The sequence below is a fragment of the Arachis hypogaea genome, chromosome 16 (genome assembly GCF_003086295.3).
Source record: "Arachis hypogaea cultivar Tifrunner chromosome 16, arahy.Tifrunner.gnm2.J5K5, whole genome shotgun sequence".
NCBI lineage: Eukaryota > Viridiplantae > Streptophyta > Magnoliopsida > Fabales > Fabaceae > Arachis > Arachis hypogaea.
Window position 1 is genome coordinate 76,406,465 of NC_092051.1, and position 16,990 is coordinate 76,423,454.

Consider the following 16,990-nt stretch of genomic DNA (forward strand, 5'->3'; position numbering starts at 1 on the left):
CGGAATAAGCTTGAATTGAATAGAAAAACAATAGTAATTTGTATTAATTCATGAGGAACAGCAGAGCTCCACACCTTAATCTATGGTGTGTAGAAACTCTACCGTTGAAAATACATAAGAACAAGGTCCAGGCATGGCCGAGTGGCCAGCCCTCATAAAGGTCTAAGATAGCATAAAACTGATCAAAGATGTCTAATACAATAGTAAAAGGTCCTATTTATATCAGACTAGTTACTAGGGTTTACAGAAATGAGTAAATGATACAGAAATCCACTTCTGGGGCCCACTTGGTGTGTGCTTGGGCTGAGCATTGAGCTTTACACATGTAGAGGCTTCTATTAGAGTTGAACACTAGTTTGTAAACTGTTTCTGGCATTTAACTCCACTTTGCAACCTGTTTCTGGCGTTTAACTCCAGAATGCAACATGGAACTGGAGTTGAACGCCAGTTTGCATCGTCTAAACTCGGGCAAAGTATGGACTATTATATATTGCTGGAAGGCCCTGGATGTCTACTTTCCAACGCAATTAAGAGCGTGCCATTTGGAGTTTTGCAGCTGCAGAAAATCTACTTTGAGTGCAAGGAGGTAAGAATCCAGCAGCATCTGCAGTCCTTCTTCAGCCTCTGAATCTGATTTTTGCTCAAGTCCCTCAATTTCTGCCAGAAAATACCTAAAATCACAGAAAAACACACAAACTCATAGTAAAGTCCCAAAATGTGATTTTTTATTAAAAACTAATAAAAATATACTAAAAACTAACTAGATCATACTAAAAACTATGTAAAAATAATGCCAAAAAGCGTATAAATTATCCGTTCATTACAACACCAAACTTAAATTGTTGCTTGTCCCCAAGCAACTGAAAATCAAATAGGATAAAAAGAAGAGAATATACTATGAATTCCAAAATATCAATGAAACTTAGCTCCAATCAGATGAGCGGGACTTGTAGCTTTTTGCCTCTTGAATAGTTTTGGCATCTCACTTTATCCTTTGAAGTTCAGAATGATTGGCATCTATAAGAACTTAGAATTCAGATAGTGTTATTGATTCTCCTAGTTCAGTATGTTGATTCTTGAACACAGCTACTTTATGAGTCTTGGCCGTGGCCCTAAGCCCTTTGTTTTCCAGTATTACCACCAGATACATAAATGCCACAGACACAAAACTGGGTGAACCTTTTCAGATTGTGACTCAACTTTGCTAGAGTCCCCAATTAGAGGTGTCCAGGGTTCTTAAGCACACTCTTCTTTTTGCTTTGGACCTCAACTTTAACCGCTCAGTCTCAAGTTTTCACTTGACACCTTCACGCCACAAGCACATGGTTAGGGACAGCTTGGTTTAGCCGCTTAGGCCAGGATTTTATTCCTTTAGGCCCTCCTATCCACTAATGCTCAAAGCCTTTGATCCTTTTTACCCTTGCCTTTTGGTTTTAAGGGCAATTGGCTTTTTATGCTTGCTTTTTCTTTTTCTTTTTCTCTTTTTTTTGCCATTTTCTTTTTTTTCTTTTTTTTCTGCAAGCTTTTGTATTCACTGCTTTTTCTTGCTTCAAGAATCATTTTTATGATTTTTCAGATTATCAAATAGCATGTCTCCTTTTTCATCATTCTTTCAAGAGCCAACATATTTAACATTCATAAACAACAATTTCAAAAGACATATGCACTGTTCAAGCATTCATTCAAAAATTAAAAAGTATTGTCACCACATCAAAATAACTAAACTAGTTTCAAGGATGAATTTGAAACCATGTACTTCTTGTTCTTTCGTAATTAAAGCATTTTTCATTTAAGAAAGGTGATGGATTCATAGGACATTCATAGCTTTAAGACATAGAAACTTAAACACTAGTGATCATGTAATAAGACACAAACATAAATAAACATAAAGCATAATAAATGAAAAATAGTAAAATAAATAGACAAGGAGATTAAGGAATAAGTCTACCTTAGTGAGGGTGGCGTCTTCCTCTTCTTGAAGAACCAATGGTGCTTTTGAGCTCCTCTATGTCTCTTCCTTACCTTTATTGCTCCTCCCTCATAGCTTTTTGATCTTCTCTAATCTCATGAAGGATGATGGAGTGCTCTTGATGCTCCACCTTTAGTTGTCCCATGTTGGAACTTAATTCTCCTAGGGAGGTGTTAATTTTCTCCCAATAGTTTTTGTGGAGGAAGGTGCATCCCTTGAGGCTTCTCAGGGATTTCATGGTGGGGAATTTCCTCATGCTCTTGTTGAGATCCATGATCTCTTATTTGCTCCATCCTTTTCTTAGTGATGGGCTTGTCCTCTTCAATGAGGATGTCTCCCTCTATGTCAATTCCAGCCGAATTGCAGAGGTGGCATATGAGTTGAGGAAAGGCTAACCTTGCCCAAGTGGAGGACTTGTCAGCCACTTTGTAAAGTTCTTGAGGTATAATCTCATGAACTTCCACCTCCTCTCCAATCATGATACTATGGATCATGATGGCCCGGTCTATAGTAACTTCAGACCAGTTACTAGTAGGAATGATTGAGCGTTGAATGAACTCTAGCCATCCCCTAGCCACTGGATTGAGGTCATGCCTTCTTAATTGAACCGGCTTGCCTCTTAAGTCAATTTTCCATTGAGCTCCTTCCTCACATATGTCTATGAGGACTTGGTCCAACCTTTGATCAAAGTTGACCCTTCTTGTGTAGGGCGTGCATTCTCTTCCATCATTGGCAAGTTGAATGCTAGCCTTACATTTTCCGGACTAAAGTCTAAGTATTTTTCCCGAACCATGGTGAGCCAATGCTTTGGATTCAGGTTCACACTTTGATCATGGTTCCTAGTGATTCATGCGTTTGCATAGAACTCTTGGATTATTAAGATCCCGACTTGTTGAATGGGGTTGGTGAGAACTTCCCAACCTCTTCTTCGGATCTCATGTCGGATCTCCGGATACTCATTCTTTTTGAGCTTGAAAGGAACCTCAGGGATCACTTTCTTCTTAGCCATAACTTCATAGAAGTGGTTTTGATGGACCTTTGAGATGAATCTCTCCATCTCCCATGACTCAGAGGTGGAAGCAATTGCCTTCTCTTTCCTCTTTCTAGAGGTTTTTCTTGCCTTAGGTGCTGGTGCACGAAATTGTGATCATCAACAATGGCGCCAAAGGACTTGGAGCTCTCAAACGTGAATCACAGTTTGTCACAATTCCGCACAACTAACCAGCAAGTGCACTGGGTCGTCCAAGTAATAAACCTTACGTGAGTAAGGGTCGATCCCACGGAGATTGTCGGCTTGAAGCAAGCTATGGTCATCTTGTAAATCTCAGTCAGGCAGATTCAAATGGTGATGGAGGGTTGATAATTAAAAGATGAATAAAACATAAAATAAACATAGAGATACTTATGTAATTCATTGGTGGATTTCAGATAAGCGTATGAAGATACTTTGTTCCCCTTGAACCTCTGCTTTCCTATTGCCTTCTTCCAATCATTCATACTCCTTTCCATGGCAAGCTTTATGTTGGGCATCACCATTGTCAATGGCTACATCCCATCCTCTCAGTGAAAATGGTCCTGATGCTTTGTCACAACATCGACTAATCAGCTGTCGGTTCTCGATCATGTCGGAATAGGATCCATTGATCCTTTTGCGTCTGTCACACGCCCCACAATCGTGAGTTTGAAGCTCGTCACAGTCATCCCTTCCCAGATCCTACTCAGAATACCACAGACAAGGTTTAGACGTTCCGGATCTCAGGAACGGCCGCCAATAATTCTAGCCTATACCACGAAGGTTCCAATCTTAGATTAGAAACCCAAGAGATACGCATTCAAGCCATTGCTAGTAGAACAGAGGTGGTTGTCATGCACATGTTCATAGGTGAGAATGATGATGAGTGTCACGGATCATCACATTTATCAAGTTGAAGAACGAATGAATATCTTCGAGAAGAAATAGACTTGAGTTGTATAGAAAAACAATAGTACTTGTATTAATTCATGAAGAACAGCAGAGCTCCACACCTTAATCTATGGTGTGTAGAAACTCCACCGTTGAAAATACATAAGAACAAATAGTGTAAGCATGGCCGAATGGCCAGCCTCAAAGGTCTAAGGACTAAACGTCCCAAGATTAAAAATACAATAGCAAAAGGTCCTATTTATAGAAAACTAGTAGCCTAGGGTTACAGAAATCAGTAATTAATGCAGAAATCTTCTTCCGGGCCCACTTGGTGTGTGCTTGGGCTGAGCATTGAAGCTTCCATGTGTAGAGACTTTTCTTGGAGTTAAACGCCAGCTTTTGTGCCAGTTTGGGCGTTTAACTCCAGCTTTTGTGCCAGTTTTGGAGTTAAACGCCATAATTCTTGAGCTGACTTAGAACGCCTGTTTGGGCCATCAAATCTCGGGCAAAGTATAGACTATTATATATTGCTAGAAAGCCCAGGATGTCTACTTTCTAACGCAATTGAGAGCACGCCATTTGGGCTTCTGTAGCTCCAGAAAATCCACTTTGAGTGCAGGGAGGTCAGAATCCAACGGCATCTGCAGTCCTTTTTCAGCCTCTGAATCAGATTTTTGCTCAGGTCCCTCAATTTCAGCCAGAAAATATCTGAAATCACAGAAAAACACACAAACTCATAGTAAAGTCCAGAAGAGTGATTTTTTATTTAAAAACTAATAAAAATATAATAAAAACTAACTAAAATATACTAAAAACATACTAAAAACAATGCCAAAAAGCGTATAAATTATCCGCTCATCACAACACCAAACTTAAATTGTTGCTTGTCCCTAAGCAACTAAAAATCAAATAGGATAAAAAGAAGAGAATATGCAACGAATTCCAAAAACATCTATGAAGATCAGTATTAATTAGATGAGCGGGGCTTTAAGCTTTTTGCTTCTAGACAGTTTTGGCATCTCACTTTATCCTTTGAAGTTCAGAATGATTGGCATCTATAGGAACTCAGAATCCAGATAGTGTTATTGATTCTCCTAGTTAAGTATGTTGATTCTTGAACACAGCTACTTTATGAGTCTTGGTCGTGGCCCTAAGCACTTTGTTTTCCAGTATTACCACCGGATACATAAATGCCACAGACACATAACTGGGTGAACCTTTTCAGATTGTGACTCAGCTTTGCTAGAGTCCCCAATTAGAGATGTCCAGGGTTCTTAAGCACACTCTTCTTTTTGCTTTGGACCTCGACTTTAACCGCTCAGTCTCAAGTTTTCACTTGACACCTTCACGCCACAAGCACATGGTTAGGGACAGCTTGGTTTAGCCGCTAAGGCCAGGATTTTATTCTTGTGGGCCCTCCTATCCACTGATGCTCAAAGCCTTGGATCCTTTTTATCACCCTTTCCTTTTGGTTTAAAGGGGTATTGGCTTTTTTTGCTTGCTTTTCCTTTTTTTTTTGCAAGCTTTTCACTGCTTTTTCTTGCTTCAAGAATCAATTTTATGATTTTTCAGATGATCAGATAACATTTCTCCTTTTCCTTTCATTCTTTCAAGAGCCAACAATTTTAACATTCATAAACAATCAAATTCAAAAATATGCACTGTTCAAGCATTCACTCAGAACAACAATAGTATTGCCACCACATCAAAATAATTAAACTGTTTTAAAATTTGAAATTCATGCACTTCTTTTTCTTTTTCAATTAAAAACATTTTTCATTTAAGAAAGGTGATGGATTCATTTTCATAGCTTTAAGGCATAGACACTAATGATCATGTAATAAAGACACAAACATAGATAAACATAAAGCATAATTTTCGAAAAACAGGAAAATAAAGAACAAGGAAGTTAAAGAACGGGTCCACCTTAGTGATGGCGGCTTGTTCTTTCTCTTGAAGATCTTATGGAGTGCTTGAGCTCTTCAATGTCTCTTCCTTGCCTTTGTTGCTCCTCTCTCATGGTTCTTTGATCTTCTCTAATTTCATGGAGGAGGATGGAATGCTCTTGGTGCTCCACCTTTAGTTGTCCCATGTTGGAACTTAATTCTCCTAGGGAGGTGTTGATTTGCTCCCAATAGTTTTGTAGAGGAAAATGCATCCCTTGAGGTATCTCAGGGATTTCATGATGAGGAATTTCCTCATGCTCTTGATGAGGTTCTCTTGTTTGCTCCATCCTTTTCTTAGTGATGGGCTTGTCCTCATCAATGAGAATGTCTCCCTCTATGTCAATTCCAACCGAATTGAAAAGGTGACAATTTAGATGAGGGATGGCTAACCTTGCCAAAGGAGAGGACTTGTCCGCCGCCTTGTAGAGTTCTTGGGATATAACCTCATGAACTTCCACTTCCTCTCCAATCATGATGCTATGTATCATGATAGCCCAGTCTATAGTAGCTTTGGACCGGTTGCTAGTGGGAATGATTGAGCGTTGGATGAACTCCAACCATCCCCTAGCCACGGGCTTGAGGTCATGCCTTCTTAGTTGAACCGGCTTCCCTCTTGAATCTCTCTTCCATTGAGCGCCCTCTTCACAGATGTCCATGAGGACTTGGTCCAACCTTTGATCAAAGTTGACCCTTCTTGTGTATGGGTATGCATCTCCTTGCATCATAGGCAAGTTGAATGCCAACCTTACATTTTTCGGACTAAAATCTAAGTAATTCCCCCAAACCATTGTAAGCCAATTCTTAGGGTCCGGTTTCACACTTTGATCATGGTTCTTGGTGATCCATGCATTGGCATAGAACTCTTGAACCATTAAGATCCCGACTTGTTGAATGGGGTTGGTGAGAACTTTCCAACCTCTTCTTTGGATCTCATGTCGGATCTCCGGATATTCGCCCTTTTTGAGCTTAAAAGGGACCTCGGGGATCACCTTCTTCTTGGCTACAACTTCATAGAAGTGGTCTTGATGCACCCTTGAGAGGAATCTCTCCATCTCCCAAGACTCGAAGGTGGAAGCTTTTGCCTTCCCTTTCCTCTTTATAGAGGTTTTTCCGGCTTTTAATGCCATAAATGGTTATGGAAAAACAAAAAGCTTTAGCTTTTACCACACCAAACTTAGAAGGTTGCTCGTCCTTGAGCAAAAAAAGAAAGAAGAGAGTAGAAGAAGAAGAAATAGAGGAGATAGAGTGGGCTTTGTGTTTTGGCCAAGGGGGAGAAGTGGTGTTTAGGTTGTGTGAAAATGAAGGAGTGAAGATGGGTTTATATAGGAGTGAGAGGAGTGTGTATGGTTCGGCCATTATGGGTGGGTTTGGGAGGGAAAGTGGTTTGAATTTGGATGGTGAGGTAGGTGGGGTTTTATGAAGGATGGATGTGAGTGGTGAAGAGGTATTGAGGTGATCGGTGAATGGGTGAAGAAGAGAGAGAGTGGTGGGGTAGGTGGGGATCCTGTGGGGTCCACAGATCCTGAGGTGTCAAGGATATCTTATCCCTGCACTAAGTGGCGTGCAAAACGCCCCTTTCTGCCAATCCTGGCGTTAAATGCCAGGCTGCTGCCCATTTCTGGCGTTTAACGCCAGCTTCTTGCTCATTCCTGGCGTTAAACGCCAGTCTGGTGCCCATTTCTGGCATTAAACGCCCATAATGGTGCCAGACTGGGCGTTTAACACCCATTCTGCTACCCTTACTGGCGTTTAAACGCCAGTAAGTTTCTCCTCCAGGGTGTTCTATTTTTCATTCAGTTTTTCCTTCTGTTTTTGCTTTTTCAATTGTTTTTGTGACTTCACATGATCATCAACCTACAGAAAACATAAAATAACAATAGAAAATAGAAAATTATCATAGAATAGTAACGATTGGGTTGCCTCCCAGCAAGCGCTTCTTTAATGTCAATAGCTTGACAGTGGCTCTCATGGAGCCTCACAGACGTTCAGAGCAATGTTGGAACCTCCCAACACCAAACTTAGAGTTTGAATGTGGGGGTTCAACACCAAACTTAGAGTTTGGTTGTGGCCTCCCAACACCAAACTTAGAGTTTGACTGTGGGGGCACTGTTTGACTCTGTATTGAGAGAAGCTCGTCATGCTTTCTCTCCATGGTTACAGAGGGATTTCCTTGAGCTTTAAACACAAGTGAGTCTCCATTCACTTGAATGATCAATTCTCCTCTGTCAACATCAATCACAGCTTTTGCTGTAGCTAGGAAGGGTCTGCCAAGGATGATGGATTCATCAATACACTTCCTAGTCTTTAGGACTATAAAATCAGCAGGGATGTAATGGTCTTCAACCTTCACCAAGACATCCTCTACAAGTCCATAAGCCTGTTTCTTTGAATTGTCTGCAATTTCTAGTGAGATTCTTGCAGCTTGTACCTCAATGATCTCTAGCTTCTCCATTATAGAGAGAGGCATAAGGTTTATGCTTGACCCTAGGTCACACAGAGCCTTCTCAAAGGTCATGGTGCCTATGGTACAAGGGATTGAGAACTTTCCAGGGTCCTGTCTCTTTTGAGGTAATCTCTGCCTAGTCAAGTCATCCAGTTTTTTGATGAGCAATGGAGGTTCATCCTCCCAAGTCTCATTACCAAATAGCTTGGCATTTAGCTTCATGATTGCTCCAAGGTACTTAGCAACTTACTCTTCAGTAACATCTTCATCCTCTTCAGAGGAAGAATACTCATCAGAGCTCATGAATGGCAGAAGTAAATTCAATGGAATCACTATGGTCTCAGAATGAGCCTCAGATTCCCATGGTTCCTTATTAGGGAACTCCTTGGAGGTCAGTGGGCGTCCATTGAGGTCTTCCTCAGTGGGCGTCCATTGAGGTCTGCCTCTTCCTCCTCTCCATGTTCGGCCATGTGAGATGTGGTTATGGCCTTGCACTCTCTCTTTGGATTCTCTTCTGTATTGCTTGGGAGAGTGCTAGGTGGGAGTTCAGTAATTTTCTTACTCAGCTGACCCAATTGTGCCTCCAAGTTTCTAATGGAGGACCTTGTTTTAGTCATGAAACTTTGAGTGGTTTTGATTAGATCAGAGATAATGGTTGCTAAGTCAGAGGGGTTTTGCTTAGAATTCTCTGTCTGTTGCTGAGAAGATGATGGAGAAGGTTTGCTATTTTTAAACCTGTTTCTTCCACCATTATTGTTGTTAAAACCTTGTTGAGGTCTCTGTTGATTCTTCCATGAGAGATTTGGATGATTTCTCTATGAAGGATTATAGGTGTTTCCATAGGATTCTCCCATGTAATTCACCTCTTCCATTGCTGGGTTCTCAGGATCATAAGCTTCTTCTTCAGAGGAAGCTTCCTTAGTACTGCCTGTTGCTGCTTGCGTTCCAGACAAACTCTGAGAAATCATATTTACTTGTTGGGTTAATATTTTATTCTGAGCCAATATGGCATTCAGAGTATCAATCTCAAGAACTCCTTTCTTCTGAGCTATCCCATTATTCACAGGATTCCTTTCAGAAGTGTACATGAATTAGTTATTTGCAACCATTTCAATGAGTTCTTGAGCTTCTGCAGGCGTCTTCTTCAGATGAAGAGATCCTCCAACAGAGCTATCCAATGACATCTTGGATAGTTCAGATAGACCATCATAGAAGATTCCTATGATGCTCCATTCTGAAAGCATGTCAGAAGGGCACCTTCTGATCAATTGCTTGTATCTCTCCCAAGCTTCATAGAGGGACTCACCATCCTTCTGTCTAAAGGTTTGGACTTCCACTCTAAGCTTGCTCAATTTTTGAGGTGGAAAGAACTTTGCCAAGAAGGCATTGACTAGCTTTTCCCAAGACTTCAGGCTTTCTTTAGGTTGTGAATCCAACCATGTCCTAGCTCTGTCTCTTACAGCAAAAGGAAAAAGCATAAGTCTGTAGACTTCAGGGTCAACCCCATTGGTCTTGACAGTGTCACAGATTTGCAAGAACTCAGCTAAGAACTGATGAGGATCTTCCAATGGAAGTCCATGAAACTTGCAATTCTGTTGCATTAGAGAAACTAATTGAGGCTTAAGCTCAAAGTTGTTTGCTCCAATGGCAGGGATTGAGATGCTTCTCCCATAGAAATCAGGAGTAGGTGCAGTAAAGTCACCAAGCACCTTCCTTGCATTGTTGGCATTGTTGTTGTTTTCGGCTGCCATGGTTTCTTCTTCTTTGAAGAGTTCTGTTAGGCCCTCTAGAGAGAATTGTTCTTTAGCTTCTCTTAGCTTTCTCTTCAAGGTCCTTTCAGATTCAGGATCAGCTTAAAAAAGTATGCCTTTATCTTTGTTCCTGCTCATATGAAAGAGAAGAGAACAAGAAAGTAGGGAATCCTCTATGTCACAGTATAGAGATTCCTTGAGGTGTCAGAGAAAAAGAAGAATAGAAGGATGAGGTAGATGGAGGAGAATTCGAACATATAAAGAAGGAGGGAGTTCGAATTGTACCTTGAGGAGGAGTCTTAGTCCCTTAAATAGAAGGATGTGAGAAGAGGGGAAGAATTTTTAAAAATTAAAGTAAGAGATTTTGAAAAAATTTTTGAAAAATTGATTGAGATTTTAGAAAATTAAGATTGGGAAAGAAATAAAGTGATTTTTGAAAAATATTTTGAAATTAGAAATTAAAAAGATATGATTGAGAGTTAATTTTGAAAAAGATGTGATTGAAAAGAAATGATTGAAAATCAAATTAAAAAGAGAAAGTTTTAAAACTAAAGTTGATTACTTGACTATCAAGAAATTAAAAGATATGATTCTAAAATTTAAAATTTTGATCCTTTCTTAATAGGCAAGTAATAACTTGAAAATTTTTGAAGTAAATCTTTACTTGAAGCAAGGATTTTTGAAAATAGTAAAAATAAATATAAAATGGAAATAAATTGATTTTGAAAGAGATATGATTGAAAAGATATGATTTGAAAAAGATTTGATTTTGAAAAATTATGAAAACTTGAAAAAAATGTGAATTAAAAACAAAATCTTCCCTCTAGTGTCATCCTGGCGTTAAACGCCCAGAATGGTGCCCATTCTGGCGTTTAACGCCCAAATCTCTACCTTTTTGGGCGTTAAACGCCCAGCCAGGTACCCTGGCTGGCGTTTAAACGCCAATTTTCCTTCTTCACTGGGCATTTTGAACGCCCAGATTTTTCTGTTTGATTCCTCTGCTGAATGTTCTGAATCTTCAATTCTCTGTATTATTGACTTGAAAATACATAGTTTTAAAAATATTTTTGAATTTTTAATGATGAGAAACAATAAAAATTGCAACTAAGATCAAATAAACAATGCATGCAGGACACCAAACTTAAAAAATTTTCATATAGGAGACACTAACAAATTGAGAATGCATATGAGAAACAACTAAAACACACAAAACAAGAGAATTTAAAGATCAGAGCAATGAAATCATCAAGAACAACTTGAAGATCAATGAAGAACAATATGCATATATTCGAAAAATGCAAGAAGAAGAAAGTCATGCAATTGACACCAAACTTAAAAATTGACACTAGACTCAAACAAGAAACATAAAATATTTTTGATTTTTATAATTTTATAAATTTTTTGTGGTTTTTCGAAAATTGAGTGGAAAAGAAAATAAAGGGGTTCAAAATTTTTAATAAGAGTTCCAGGAATCATTGCAATGCTAGTCTAAGACTCCGGTCCAGGAATTAGACATGACTTACTAGCCAGCCAAGCTTTCAATGAAAGCTCCGGTCCAAAACACTAGACATGGCCAATGGCCAGCCAAGCTTTAGCAGATCATTGCTAACAACAGCAAAATTGATAGAAATCAACAAGCTCTTGTGATGATAAGTTGAAACCTCGGTCCAATAAGATTAGACATGGCTTCACAGCCAGCCAGACTTCAACAGATCATCATGAAACTCTAGAATTCATTCTTAAAAACTCTGAAGAACAAAATAGAAATTTTTGTTTTTAATTTTTCGAAAATAAAAATAAAATAAAATTACCTAATCTAAGCAACAAGATGAACCGTCAGTTGTCCAAACTCGAACAATCCCCGGCAACGGCGCCAAAAACTTGGTGCACGAAATTCTGATCATCAACAATGGCGCCAAAGGACTTGGAGCTCTCAAACGTGAATCACACTTTGTCAAAATTCCGCACAACTAACCAGCAAGTGCACTAGGTCGTCCAAGTAATAAACCTTACGTGAGTAAGGGTCGATCCCACGGAGATTGTCGGCTTGAAGCAAGCTAGGGTCATCTTGTAAATCTCAGTCAGGCAGATTCAAATGGTGATGGAGGGTTGATAATTAAAAGATGAATAAAACATAAAATAAAGATAGAGATACTTATGTAATTCATTGGTGGATTTCAGATAAGCGTAAGAAGATGCTTTGTTCCCCTTGAACCTCTGCTTTCCTATTGCCTTCTTCCAATCATTCATACTTCTTTCCATGGCAAGCTTTATGTTGGGCATCACCATTGTCAATGGCTACATCCCGTCCTCTCAGTGAAAATGGTCCTGATGCTCTATCACAACATCGGCTAATCAGCTGTCGGTTCTCGATCATGTCGAAATAGGATCCATTGATCCTTTTGCGTCTATCACACGCCCCACAATCGCGAGTTTGAAGCTCGTAGGCCGCCAATAATTCTAGCCTATACCACGAAGGTTCCAATCTTAGATTAGAAACCCAAGAGATACGCATTCAAGCCATTGCTAGTAGAACAGAGGTGGTTGTCAGGCACATGTTCATAGGTGAGAATGATGATGAGTGTCACGGATCATCACATTCATCAAGTTGAAGAACGAAAGAATATCTTCGAGAAGAAATAGACTTGAGTTGAATAGAAAAACAATAGTACTTGTATTAATTCATGAAGAACAGCAGAGCTCCACACCTTAATCTATGGTGTGTAGAAACTCCACCGTTGAAAATACATAAGAACAAATAGTGTAAGCATGGCCGAATGGCCAGCCTCAAAGGTCTAAGGACTAAACATCCCAAGATTAAAAATACAATAGCAAAAGGTCCTATTTATAGAAAACTAGTAGCCTAGGGTTACAAAAATCAGTAATTAATGCAGAAATCTTCTTCCGGGCCCACTTGGTGTGTGCTTGGGCTGAGCATTGAAGCTTTCATGTGTAGAGACTTTTCTTGGAGTTAAACGCTAGCTTTTGTGCCAGTTTGGGCATTTAACTCCAGTTTTTGTGCCAGTTTTGGAGTTAAACGCCAGAATTCTTGAGCTAACTTAGAACGCCTGTTTGGGCCATAAAATCTCGGGAAAAGTATGAACTATTATATATTGCTGGAAAGCCCAAGATGTCTACTTTTTAACGCAATTGGGAGCGTGCCAATTGGGCTTCTGTAGCTCCAGAAAATCCACATTGAGTGCAGGGAGGTCAGAATCCAACAGCATCTGCAGTCCTTTTTCAGCCTTTGAATCAGATTTTTGCTCAGGTCCCTCAATTTCAGCCAGAAAATACCTGAAATCACAGAAAAACACACAAAGTCATAGTAAAGTCCAGAAGAGTGATTTTTTATTTAAAAACTAATAAAAATAAAATAAAAACTAACTAAAATATACTAAAAATATACTAAAAACAATGCCAAAAAGTGTATAAATTATCCGCTCATCAGGTGCCATAAATGGTTATGGAAAAACAAAAAGCTATGCTTTTACCACACTAAACTTAAAATGTTTGCTCGTCCCTGAGCAAAAGAAGAAAGAAAGAAGGAGAAGAAGAAAAAGAATAGAGGAGATGGAGGGAGAAGGTGTATTCGGCCAAGGGTAAGAAGAGACGGTTGTGTTGTGTGAAAATGAAGAAGGAAAGAGGAGTTTATATAGGGGTGGGATGCGATTTAGGGTTTGGCCATTAGGGTTAGGTTTGGGTGGGAAAAGAGTTTGAATTTTGGAGGTAGGTAGGGTTTATGGGGAAGAGAGGATGGATGTAAGTGGTGAATAGGTGATGGGAAAGAGTGATTGAGGTGATTGGTGAAGGGTATTTGGGGAAGGGAGTTATGAAAAGGTGTGAAGAGGAGAGAAGAAGATGTGGGGATCCTGTGGGATCCACAGATCAAGTGGGGTCAAGGACTTAACATCCCTGCTCCAATTAGGCGTGTAAAATGCCCTTGCTGTGCAATCCTCGCGTTTAACGCCAGGTTACTGCTTGTTTCCGGCGTTAAACAGCCAAATGTAGCCTGTTTCTGGCATTTAACGCCAGGTAGATGCTTGTTTCTGGCGTTAAACGCCAGACAGTGCTTGTTTCTGGCGTTTAAACGCCAAACTGCTCTTCTCCAGGGTGTGCTATTTTTAATGCTGTTTTTCATTCTATTTTTGATTTTTCAGTAGTTTTTGTGACTCCACATGATCATCAACCTAATAAAACATGAAATAACAGAAGGAAAATAAAATAGATATAATTAAATAACATTGGGTTGCCTCCCAATAAGCGTTTCTTTAACGTCAATAGCTTGACAGTGAGCTCTCATGGAGCCTCACAGATGTTCAGAGCATTGTTGGGACCTCCCAACACCAAACTTAGAGTTTGACTATGGGGGTTCAACACCAAATTTAGAGTTTGGTTGTGGCCTCCCAACACCAAACTTAGAGTTTGACTGTGGGGGCTTTGGTTGACTCTGCAGTGAGAGAAGCTTTTCATGCTTCCTCTCCATGGTTACAGAAGGAGATCCTTGAGTTTTAAACACAAGGTTGTCCTCATTCAGTTGAAGGACTAGTTCTCCTCTGTCCACATCAATCACAGCTCTTGCTGTGGCTAGGAAGGGTCTTCCAAGGATGATGGATTCATCCTCTTCCTTCCCAGCGTCTAGGATTATGAAATCAGCAGGGATGTAAAGGCCTTCAACCTTTACTAACACTTCCTCTACTTGTCCATAAGCCTGTTTTCTTGAGTTGTCTGCCATCTCTAATGAGATTCTGGCAGCTTGCACCTTAAAGATCCCAAGTTTCTCCAATACAGATAGTGGCATTAAGTTTATTCCTGATCCCAGGTCACACAGAGCCTTCTCAAAGGTCATGATGCCTATGGTACAAGGTATTAAGAATTTTCCTAGATCCTGTTTCTTTTGAGGTAATTTCTGCCTATCCAATGCATTCAGTTCATTGGTGAGCAAGGGAGGTTCATCTTCCCAAGTCTCATTACAAAATAATTTGGCATTCAGCTTCATGATTGCACCAAGGTACTTAGAAACTTGCTCTTCAGTAATTTCTTCATCCTCTTCAGAGGACGAATACTCATCAGAGCTCATGAAGGGCAGAAGGAGGTTCAATAGAATCTCTATGGTCTCTAATTGAGCCTCAGGTTCCTTTGGTTCCTCGAAGGGAAACTCCTTATTGGTCACTAGACGTCCCATGAGGTCTTCCTCACTAGGATTCACGTCCTCCTCCTCTCTTATAGGTTCGGCCATGATGGTTAAATCAATAGCCTTGCATTCTCTCTTTGGATTTTCTTTTGTATTGCTTGGAAGGGTACTAGGAGGAGTTTCGGTGACTCTTTTACTCAGCTGGCCCACTTGTGCCTCCAAATTTCTAATGGAGAACCTTGTTTTATTCATGAACCTTACAGTGGCCTTAGATAGATCAGAGACTATATTTGCTAAGCTAGATGGATTCTGCTCAGAATTCTCTGTCTGTTGCTGAGTGGATGATGGAAAAGGCTTGCTATTGCTAAACCTGTTTCTTCCACCATTATTAAATCCTTGTTGAGACTTTTGTTGATCCTTCCATGAGAAATTTGGATGATTTCTCCATGAGGGATTATAGGTGTTTCCATAGGGTTCACCCATGTAATTCACCTCTGCTATTGTAGGGTTCTCATGATCATAAGCTTCTTCTTCAGAAGATGCCTCTTTAGTACTGTTGGATGATTCCTTCAATCCATTCAGACTCTGAGAGATCATATTGACTTGCCGAGTCAATATTTTATTCTGAGCCAGTATGGCATTCAGAGTATCAATTTCAAGAACTCCTTTCTTCTGAGGCGTCCCATTACTCACAGGATTCCTTTCAGAAGTGTACATGAACTGGTTATTTGCAACCATGTCAACGAGTTCTTGAGCTTCTGCAGGCGTTTTCTTTAGTTGAATGGATCCACCTACAGAATGGTCCAATGACATCTTTGATAATTCAGACAGACCATCATAGAATATATCCAAGATGGTCCATTCTGAAAGCATGTCAGAAGGACACTTTTTGGTCAGTTCGTTGTATCTCTCCCAAGCTTCATAGAGGGATTCACCTTCCTTCTGTCTGAAGGTTTGAACATCCACTCTAAGCTTGCTAAGATTTTGAGGAGGAAAGAACTTGGCTAAGAAAGCCGTGACCAGCTTATCCCAAGAGTTCAGGCTGTCTTTAGGTTGAGAGTCCAACCATATTCTAGCTCTGTCTCTTACAGTAAATGGGAAAAGCATAAGCCTGTAGACCTTGGGATCAACCCCATTGGTCTTAACAGTATCACAGATCTGCAAGAATTCAGTTAAGAACTGAAAGGGATCTTCGGATGGAAGTCTATAAAACTTGGAATTTTGTTGCATCAGAGAAACTAATTGAGGTTTTAGCTCAAAATTGTTTGCTCCAATGGCAGGGATTGAGATGCTTCTTCCATGTAAATTGGAATTAGGTGCAGTAAAGTCACCAAGCATCTTCCTTGTATTGTTATTATTTTCGGCCATGTCTCCTTCTTTTTCGAAAATTTTTGTCAGATTTTCTCCAGAGAGTTGTGCTTTAGCTTCCCTTAGCTTCCTCTTCAGAGTCCTTTCAGGTTCAGAGTCAGCTTCAACAAGAATGTTCTTATCCTTGTTCCTGCTCATATGAAAAAGAAGAAAATAGAAAAGAAGAGGAATCCTCTATGTCACAGTATAGAGATTCCTTATGTAAGTATAAGAAGAGAATAATGGAGGAAGAAAAAGATAAGAATCCAAACACAAGGGAGAGGAATGAGTTCGAATTCTTGGGTGAAAGAGGGGGGTTAGTAGATAAATAAATAATTAGAAAGAGATGAGGAGAAGAGAAATTCAAAAATTAAATAAATTAAAATAAAAGTAATTTTGTTTTTAAATTGAATTTAAAATAAAAAATAAAAATTATAGTTCGAAAAACTGAATCAAATTAAATTAAATTTAAAATAATTAGTTAATCTAAAAAGGAATTT

General features: G+C 39.6%; 2 non-coding genes across 2 annotated transcripts; both read left to right on the forward strand.

The window, feature by feature from the left end:
- Nucleotides 1–9,499: 9,499 nt before the first annotated feature.
- Nucleotides 9,500–9,607, forward strand: LOC112760260 (small nucleolar RNA R71). Its single transcript, XR_003180709.1, has one exon. It is a non-coding gene; the product is annotated as a small nucleolar RNA R71 (small nucleolar RNA).
- Nucleotides 9,608–16,010: 6,403 nt separating this feature from the next.
- Nucleotides 16,011–16,118, forward strand: LOC112760531 (small nucleolar RNA R71). Its single transcript, XR_003180967.1, has one exon. It is a non-coding gene; the product is annotated as a small nucleolar RNA R71 (small nucleolar RNA).
- The last annotated feature ends 872 nt before the right edge of the window (nucleotides 16,119–16,990 follow it).